Source organism: Bradysia coprophila (genome assembly GCF_014529535.1).
Source record: "Bradysia coprophila strain Holo2 chromosome X unlocalized genomic scaffold, BU_Bcop_v1 contig_173, whole genome shotgun sequence".
NCBI lineage: Eukaryota > Metazoa > Arthropoda > Insecta > Diptera > Sciaridae > Bradysia > Bradysia coprophila.
Window position 1 is genome coordinate 1325632 of NW_023503302.1, and position 10517 is coordinate 1336148.

A 10517-nucleotide genomic window follows, 5' to 3' on the forward strand; every position below is an offset into this window, starting at 1 on the left:
ATCTGAAATGTCCATCACAACAACTTCCTGTGACTTTTTACAAATTTTCGATTGAAAAAAAGGTAAAATAATATTGAAAATGTCCGTCACACGTGTTACAGCGATAACTTGAACCGATTTCCAAAAGTTTTCTTTCAATCGATTAAGAATCAAGTTCGTGAAGTTGATTTCGAAGATGGACAACACTGGACTAGTGATATGGGTGTGATTAGCAAAACGATATCTTACGCAATGGTACGATAACTTGACTATTTCTGAACCGATTTTCAAAGTCTTTAATCAACAATGAATAAAACTATTGAGATCATGTTCACTGTTAGTAGGAGGATAATTATTGGACTGAAAGCTATTCCAAGGACGCAGCTATTAACTGCTCTTTAACGAATGTTTAAAGTTTACGGAATGAGAGAGAAACCGAAACATATAACAATTATGTGGAATCTTGACCAAAACATATGACAAGTGGTAAAAACGAGGATGTGGGTGGATATTTTGGAGTGTTACTTGGCCAAAATATGTTGCAAATTTGAAAAGTGATTGAAAGAAGGATACTAGTAAAGTAGTGAGTAATACTTTCAGTCACGCGACTTGACCCATCCGATGTCAAAGTTGTACAACGTTCAACAACAACTCCTTTTAATAAGTTATATTGAATAGCGATAATGTCGAAACATTTGGTTTTATTATACACACAACAGCATGCCGCAGAAAAGTAGCGTAGCTCATTCATTATACAGGGCTTTCTGATACAGCTTATAGTTATAAACTATGTAATAACGTTGAAATTGCAATAGTTTGCAAATCTTCATTAGTTAAAGAATTACGGGATGAAACATCTGACACACCATGGAAATCAGAAGTGGAACTTAAACCAAAATCACTTAAGCTATCAGTCTTGCGATAAAACAACGTACGGTAGAAATGTTCATTGGAAAGTACCACTCCAACATACTCACAGGCACGCCGAAAATTAATCACGCTTTTTTTGTAACTCGTCACCGCTATCCGTGTAATGTGTTTGGGACAAGCTTAATATTCATTAACTTTAGTTCTGCAAATTACGTTTTATAGTACAACATGAACATTTGAATGCCACAGAAATATGATAATTGATATATCTCGTCTCGGTGAATAGGAGTGCCGCTACTTGACACCCTTGGATATTTAAACCTTCCGCGATGTATTCGGAACGGCATCCAAAATATTGCTATGTTAATAATGTGCTGATGAAATAAACGCTAAAATCATCTGAAATCCACTTAAAATTGTACGATGTACAAGTATATATCCTGTCTACTAACCGTATCTTCTGGTCTTATTGAAAATTCATTTTCAATTTCACATTCAAATAAATATTGCATACTACGCTACATAACTACCGCAAAAGCAGTTTATAGTGGCTGTCGGTGTCTCTGCAGAAAATGAGTGCTTTTTACAATACAAGAATACAGCCATCAGTTATTCGATTTAAAAGGAGAGTTGCTAATCCTAAATTAATTGATTTAAATCATGATGCAATGTGTAGCTGTATCGAGGTTGTGTGTACTGTTGGAATATCTATTAAATGACTGAGACTGGTTTTGTAGACGTTTTTTTTATTTTTCTTAGGGCCCATATTCTTGAGAATATTCTCAGCATTAACGTCATAATTTGATGCATCTGACTGTAGAGTTTCAGATGAGCGTAGCAAAGTCACACCATGTTCATCTATTAACATTGTCGGTTTTAAATTCTCAATGTTCGAGGAACGTTAAAGTTTGGCTTTTTAGTTCGTAACAGACAGAACTAGGTCGACTGTTTAAAAGTTACGGTCCTGCCACTAAACGGAATAGAATAAGCGCCCAGTTATTAGCGAATTAAAATCGTTTACTTTAGAATTGAAACTTTTTTTTTCTTCGTCTTCTTTGTTGACATGTTCGTAGCTATCTGTGTGTCTTTATAGATTGTTTTGTTGACACACAAATTGAAAAGATAAGAAGACACACTTAAGATTTTGCTGTTTGTTTATGCATGAAATAGATTACAGAAAGTTTGGGTGTTAGCAGGAAGAAATTACTTGAGTAGGGTCAGCTGTGTGTTTAGTGTTTAAACGAATGAATAAGACGGTTATTTCTGTTGATGGAAACGGTCGCAGACTCATCAAAAAAAGAGTAATAAACTCAAGAGCGAAACTCTTCTTTTATATCTGTTGTATGATTATAGTTATTTTGATGTGCTCGAATATAAATGCATGTTATTATGATTAAGGATTATGCCCATCTATGCTTCATTTATTATATTATATAGAGATGTACAATAGATTTCATTTCGAACATGAGAAATACTTAATCTTCAGCCTTCAAATAGAAAGTTTTCATTGCTACTCTTGTTGTGAAACATAACTTCTAATTAAACGTTTTAATGTTGGTCACGTATTATATGGTGACCAATAGCATATAATACCTGAATGGGCTCTCTAGACGTTCAGCCGTGTATAGTGTGTTAATAAATTACCTATTTCATTTAGTTTCATTAACCAGTACATTAAGTCATATACTCTTTCGTTCAAGGAGAACATAACAAGCGAAAAGATTCCATTTTTTGTGGGGAGTGAGAGGAGGCAATGTTATACAGGTTTTTGATTATTATGTTGAACCACATAAATGCTGTTTTTATGTTTCAGGTTATTAACAATGTATCGAAACTTAATTTAAGATGTGTAACAATAAATCGATTGCTTAAATTTCATCAGACTGATTGACATAAAACGCTGTATCATAACGGCTGGTTTTATTGGTGAAAAACATAAAAAAATAAAAATAAAATTTACATCCAACCCCAGAGCCTGTCCGTAGTATTGATTTAATTTATTTTATATCACACATTGATGATTCTGCCGGGAGGGCTTTTGCGAACAGTAATTTATGTTTTTCATTATCATATGACGGATATTGTTTTGTTCAATCAAAAATTTAATTCTAATTTGGCTTACCATAATTTAATATTATGAAAAAGGATCGAAATATCCTGTCGAAATATTTTACACATCATATTTGTACAAATGTATACGTTTTTATCGGTGCCACACTATTAATTTTTAATTATGCACGTCACAGGCGTGTGCAACCCCTGTAAAAAAAACCCTACATCACACATAACCCATATTTATATATTGCAGATAATATAAAAGTTCATAAAAGCCTCCAGTATGCAAAACACAAAATGTTTTATCCCCTAAACAACATTTTCAATTAAAGTTTTTCCCCCATTCTCCATCATTTTAAAATGTTATGTGTATAATATAGCGGTATTATAGAGCTCTACATGGATCATACACAAAACTACCTCACTAATCTACACCAAAAACACAAAAAACGAATAAATTGTTGTGTGACCGCATACACAAAAAGTTTTTATTATAAAAGCTTCCAGCACACAGCCATATTTGAAAACTCACATCAAAACTGAATGGAGAACATTTCAAAAATATTTTTCTTTTTTTTGTGTGTAATTTCAAATCATAATTGTAGCATTTCCTTTTGTATTTGATTTTCATCTGGCAAGAATTTCTTTCTGTATGTTTTTCATTTTTCTCCAGTTATAATATCGCAGAATTATATCCAAATGTTTCAAGCGGTTTGTTTGCCTAGGTTCGCTTGGAGTTTTTTTTTTCTTCGTCGGTAGTTTTTTTTATTGTTATGAATAAAGTGTTTTCTCTATGAAATACAATTATTACATATAGAAATCTGAGCTGCCAGCACAATAGAATGAAAACTCTTCAACTACATGGTTACAGAGCCTTCGTGATTTAATTTATTTTTTTCTCTTCTTATTAAAGTATTTAAAAAGTAGATTGTTACATTGCACCATGTACTTTAGTATATTACATAATATAATACAAATAATCTCAACCTAAAATGGAATTTCTATGAAACACTTATGTTAAAAATGTATTTATAACATTCAAGTAGATTCTTCGCGTTAAGTCTTGTTGGTACCAGTAGTAATAATAGTAAGTTCTATATGATATGTTGTTATCACGACATTAATAACTCTATATCTCAGCGCAATACATAGCGCTAATAATGGAGTTCGTGTCTCATTTTATATTGCTCACAGGAAGGGTGCTACACTTGAAAAGCTTAAGATAATGGACTTTTAATGAATAAAAGTATCAAGCGACTCACCGTCCTATAATATCATATTCTATCTGTAAATAGGAATTAACATGAATAGCTGATTTGAATCCGGATTAACAGAAAAATCTATCAAATGTATGCATATGGCGCACAAAGGTATCTCTCACTTTGCTCACAACGAGAAATCCTGAAGTAGTGAAAACAAACGTCTATACTTAGTTTTACATGCGACGGAGACGAAAACGAGTGCATTTCAAATTATTATTTCTCGGACTTTCGCCTTTGTGCATGTAAAGTTTTTGTTTTAGAGCTCAAAAATGTTTTAATTATTTGTAATATTCCATCAACGCACAAACACAACTCAGCGTGTTTATTAAACACTGTTTAACAGAAATTTGGCATTTCATTCGGTAAATTTGGTCATACGGTGACTTCAGTAGTGTGCAGTGGTATTGCTACCTACGTTAAGGCCCGTCATTGGGAAATGACAGGACAGTTTCCCGAAAATGTATGGAAAATTTTATCACAAAAATTCACCGAAAAGATTCAAAGAAACTCACCCATGATGCTTTCCATTGTATTCGTGCACCGTCTCTTCATGTCCCCAAGGCATATTTAAACACTAAAACACTTTTTACTCGATGCAAAAACTAAATTTTGTTTTTTGTTTTGTCGCGATAAAACACAGAAAATATTTCGACACTCCGCTATTATAAGGACTAGAATGAATGTTTGCTGTGTTCACTTCGGCGGTAAAATATTATCATTCAAAAAAGTGTCCGACACTTCAACGATGGTAGACATTTATTAAAATTGTAACCTCTCCCACTTCTTTAGTAAGCTAACAAGACTTCGATGAGTCTAATTATGCCACCTCTTTGAACAAAAATATCGGCTGAGGTCGAATAATTCTCCGCTGAGCTTTAACAAACCTCTGCTGAGCTCTAATAATTCTCCGCTGAGCTTTGACAAACCTCTAATGAGCTCTAATGATTCTCCGCTAGGCTTCAGTAAGAATCCGTCAGACCTTAGCACGTTGTAGTAAGGCAATGAAGCTAAGCGAACACTCAATAAGCATCAGCGGATACCTAATAATTGTTGCTATGATTTGATAGCTCCACTTAGCTTCGGCAGATCTCCACTGAGTGTCCGATTCACTCCATTAAGCCTTCCTGCAACTTGCTTAGTCCTAACGGACACTTTTTGTAGCCTAGCGGAGAATTATTATAGCTCAGCGGAGGTTTGTTAAAGCTCAGCGAAGAATTATTAGAGCTCAGCGGAGAATTATTAGAACTCAGCCGATATTTTTATTCAAAGAGGTGGCATAATTAGACTTCGCGAAGTCTTCTTTGCTTACTAAAGAGGAACGAACATTTATTTACGCTCAGCGCAGTCTTACGAGAGGCTAAGTTTTTAATAAATGCTCTCCCATCGTTGAAAGAATGTCCGCTGAGCTCTCGTAGTCGTAAAGCTTTAAAAAATGGTCGATGAACATTATTAAATGTATACGCTACCCTTTGTCAACCGTTTGATGATTGTTTTTAAATGTCCGACACTTTTTTGAATGAAAATATTTTACCGCTGAAGTGAACACAGCAAACATTGATTCTAGTACTTATAGTAGCGGAGTGTCACAGTTGTGTCGAAATATTTTCTGTGTTTTTGTCGCGCCAAACCAAAAAAAAATTTTTTGTTTTTGCATTGAGTAAAAAGTGTTTTAGTGTTCAAATATGCCTTGGCGACCTAAAGAGACTATGTCCGAATACAATGGAAAGCATAAGAGGTGAGTTTCTTTGAATTTTTTCGGTGAATTTTTGTGATAAAATTTTACATACATTTCCGGGAAACTGTCCTGTCATTTCCCAATGACGGGCCTTAAAGCTAATCTACTGCTTCTAGTGCAAGTGCTTAATCCGGAAAACGATTTCTACACAATCGTCAAAGTCGACGAGGAAACCATTGTCAACGTATACAAAGTTTGTAACAAACCACCTTCAATGAATTTCAGCTCGGAAGTCTTACCAAAATTTGAAAGACCATTTTTTGTCGGCGGCGATTTTAACGGTCACAACCCATTATGGGGCTACAACGACACAAACCAAGATGGCCTCAACGTTGCTGACTGGATGATTCGTGAAGATTTGACACTGCTATTCAATTCCACCGATCCTGGCACCTTTTGGTCGGATACACACCGGATTTGAGTTTTGTTTCGAAAAATGTCGACGGTAGTACACAGCCAGCATCGCGCCGTTTACTTCGTGGCTTCCCGAACAGTCAACACCGTCCAATTATCATCGACATTGGCCTAAAAGTTCCCCTCGTTTATTCAGATAAAAGAAATCGCTGGAATTTAAACAAAGCAGATTGGACAAAGTACACCCAAATCATCGACTATCGATTCTGCGTATACCACCACAAGCATCTTGTTACGATCGTTTCATTGGCTTAGTTAAGACGGCAGCCTCAAAGTCAATTCCTCGAGGTCATAGACAAGCCATTACACCTGGATGGTCAGACGACTGTAGAACGCTTTTTGACGATTTGACAACCGGAAATGTTGAAACGGGGAAGTCACTACTTCGCAAGCTGGATGAAAACCGTAAAGCCGAGTGGGAATCGAAAATGAATTCCGTAGATTTTGCCGAATCCAGTAAGAAAGCGTGGAAGCTGATGAACCGGCTGAGCGGTAAGTCCTCTGATTCGAAATCCGTTTACCCAATTACTCCCAACCAGATAGCGTCGCGAATGGTTCAGAGTTCAAAAGGGTACGACAGCTCAAAAGAGAAAGGTAAACAGAGAGTTCAAAAACAATTTCCGGAACAGCGTGGCAACTTCCACTTTTGCGGCGCCGTTCACGCCAGACGAAATCAGTAAGGAAATTTCGGAGATAAAGTGTGGTAAAGCTGCTGGTGTGGACAATATATTTCCAGACTTCCTAAAACACCATCAAGGGGCTCAGCAATAACTAACACTAACACTTATTCGAATGGCCAGCTGCCAAAAGCTTGGAAGAAAGCGAAAGTCATTGCTTTTCCGAAACCGAATAAACCTTTGGATGATCTAGCCAGCTACCGCCCGATTTCTATATTGAGATGTGGTTTCAAGTTGTTCGAGCGAGCGATCTTGGCTAGATTTGGAAATTCCATCAACACTACAATCCCGAAGGAACAGCCGGGATTCCAAGAAAATCGCAGCTGTTGTGATCAAGTCCTTGCTCTTACAAATTTCATCGAACTTGGCTTCGAGAAAGGACTCAAAACTGGCGTGGTATTTCTGAACCTCTCGGCAGCATACGATACGGTTTGGAAGAAGGGACTACTAATGAAACTAAGCCGAGTGATCAAATGTAAGAAAACGCTAACTCTGATCTCGAACATGCTGAGTGACAGCGTGGCACTCTTCAAGACGAAATCAACGATAAGATCAGCCGTAAACGCATACTCAATGATGGCCTGCCGCAAGGATCGGTCCTGTCGTGTGTTTTCTACTGTCTTTACACCAGCGATATCCCGAACACGAAATCGAGAAGGTTCATTTACGCTGACGATATTGCCCTTGCTGCTCAAGATAAAAAATTCGAGGACGTAGAGCAAGCGCTCAGGTCAGACCTACAGAAAATGTCGAACTGAAAGCCACAGTCAACATTGTGCAAAAACTGACTGGAACAACGTGGGGCTGTTCAGCGAAAACCTTGAGGATCACAACACAATCGATTATAATGTCGGTCGCTGATTACTGTTCGCCAGTTTGGATGAAGAGCTGTCACACCAAACTCGTCGACACTCAAATCAATGAGATTGATCTGCGGGGCCGTACAACCGACGTAAGTGGAATGGTTAAGCATTCTTAGCAACATTGCGCCAGCACACATACTACGGGAAGAGTCGGCATTGAGGGAGGACAGAAAAATTCAACTCAACCCAGAATTGCCTATCTTTGATGACTTGGAGTCGGCTCCTACTTACTTACGACTAAGATCACGTTTGCCATTCTGGGTTTGGTGGAGCAATGTGACGGTGAACAACAAAGAGTTAATAGCCGACCCGACAATGGAGGTGGAAAGTTTCAACTTACCCCCTCGTACGTGGCTGCGTCTAAACCGTATCCGAACTGGGCAAGGATATTGCGCTTACCTGCTCCATAGATGGAACATAATCGAATCTCCACTTTGCCAGTGCGGCGAAGTGCAAACTATGAAACATTTGGTGGAGGAGTGCGTAATACACAGATTCCAAGGAAACATCGCGGAAATCCATTCGGTAACGGCTGATGCGTTGACCTGGTTGAACGACTTGACGGTCGATATTTAAATTTCGAATTGTTAGGGAACGATTTGTGATAGACACTTTTTTGAATGAAAATATTTTACCGCCGAAGTGAACACAGCAAACATTCATTCTAGTACTTATAGTAGCGGAGTGTCACAGCTGTGTCGAAATATTTGTGTTTTTGTCGCGACAAACAAAAAAAACTTTTTGTTTTTGCATCGAGTAAAAAGTGTTTAGTGTTCAAATATGCCTTGGCGACCTAAAGAGACTATGCCCGAATACAATGGAAAGCATAAGCGGTGAGTTTCTTTGAACTTTTTCGGTGAATTTTTGTGATAAAATTTTTCATACATTTTCGGGAAACTGTCCTGTCATTTCCCAATGACTTGTACATCTCTATAAAATGTATTTTCGTTACTCAATATTTTTCCACCATTTTGTCAGAATTTATCAAAATGAGGAAAATGAGGACTTGTTTGATCTAAGTTTTTTTGAGACACAAGGATTTTGAAAAGTGGATGCCCAAAAAAAGCAAACACTTGATTGTTGACAACCTTATACCTTAAGGCCAGGTGAATTTGTTTACAAATTTTGCGATAGTAAACACTTTCATCTGGCCTTAACGACCAATTTAACGTCGTTGAGATCGAGATTATGCTGCATTTTCCATTGCAATCCGATTCGTAGCGAACGTCAAACAATGGAAGACACTGCTGTTAAATTTGAATTGCTGAAAATGACATGTTGCTGCGCTTTCTATTGTAATCCGATATTCGCCAAAGGCCGAACAATGTAAAACGCAACATAATTGTATTGACAGTGTGTTTTCATCCTTCAACGCATCAAAAAAAGGGTTTCGAAGGTAATTTTGTAACTTACAATTTAAACGTTTTTGGTCGAATGAGCTTGTAATTCACCGAAAAGAAATCGCCCGAAAACTCCATTATTTTCACACATTTTGTAAATACGGCTGATTATTTTATATTTACTATTGTTTTCAATTTAGTCCTATTTCCCAAGCAGTTTTACAGTGTTTTATGTATGGATGTATGCCGTTGCGATGGGTGTAAATGTTGATGATGCTTTCAAAACGAGTAAACACAAAACTGTATCCTTATTTTAAATAACATTGCCTTTGTACCATGGGTGTACCACTTTACCATAAAAATTGTCGTAAAATACCATCGATGTTAGGCAATTGCCGAAGACAATTAAAAGTTACTATAACAGAAAATCGTTGTTGCCGAAAACTATAACATTAACGAACGACATGGGAAAAAGGCAGATTTTGGTTTTGTCAAGTTGAATTTCAGTGTATGCACTGGCTGTAACCACGTAAATTACCATTACCATTACCAACCGATTACCAGTTGGTCTGCTAGAAAAATACTCGTTAAGCGCTTCTACTTCTTTAATTAAATTAATAAAAATTTGATATTATTTTTTAAAAAAACCTCGGAACGAACCGAACAATTCGTATGATCTGGAATTTCCAATTGTATCACAGAAATCGGTTAAATTTGCATTTAAAATGTTTGTCGATTTATTTGACTGGATCTGCGTTGGGTAATCAAAATTCCAGATCATAAGAATTGTTCGGCTCGTTCCAAGTTTTTTTTTACAATAAGAATCAGATTTTAATTAAATTAATTGGGAGAACTGGACGCAAATGCGACTTTAATTCGCCACCCACCGGTTCAAAAAATATTTCGGTACATGTTGTGGTATTGTCGGTAATGAGCTGACATTCAGAAAATTAAAAAACGATTCGATGTTTTTGAACGACATTCAACAGGGCTGGTACAAAAATCAAAAATGTTCTAAGCAGCGACAATAAAAATTGTTCTAAGTTACACCCCTGTACGGGGGAAAAAAAATCGAATAAAAACAACTCTGGATACTTTTTTTCCTGTTTTCTCGTCACCATTCGAAATCAAATTTATTCGGAAGCATGTTTGATATATAGAGATAAAACTAATGCTTTTTATATGTTTACTCAAACGTGTTGACAAAACATAAATAGAATATGTATTTGTCTTCAATATACATAGAAATATATATGTTCAGGAGGTACACACAAATTTTTCAAATTGAATTTGTTTGTTTAGGCAGCAGATAAGGAAAATAA

The 10517-nt window shown here is 36.5% G+C and overlaps 1 long non-coding RNA gene across 1 annotated transcript in view; it reads left to right on the top strand.

The window, feature by feature from the left end:
- LOC119068380 overlaps positions 1–10027 on the top strand; it is a 27490-nt gene extending 17463 nt beyond the window's left edge. Inside the window, exon 3 of the long non-coding RNA XR_005086147.1 lies at positions 9897–10027. This is a non-coding gene — a long non-coding RNA (uncharacterized LOC119068380). The remainder of the gene's footprint in view (positions 1–9896) is intronic.
- The last annotated feature ends 490 nt before the right edge of the window (positions 10028–10517 follow it).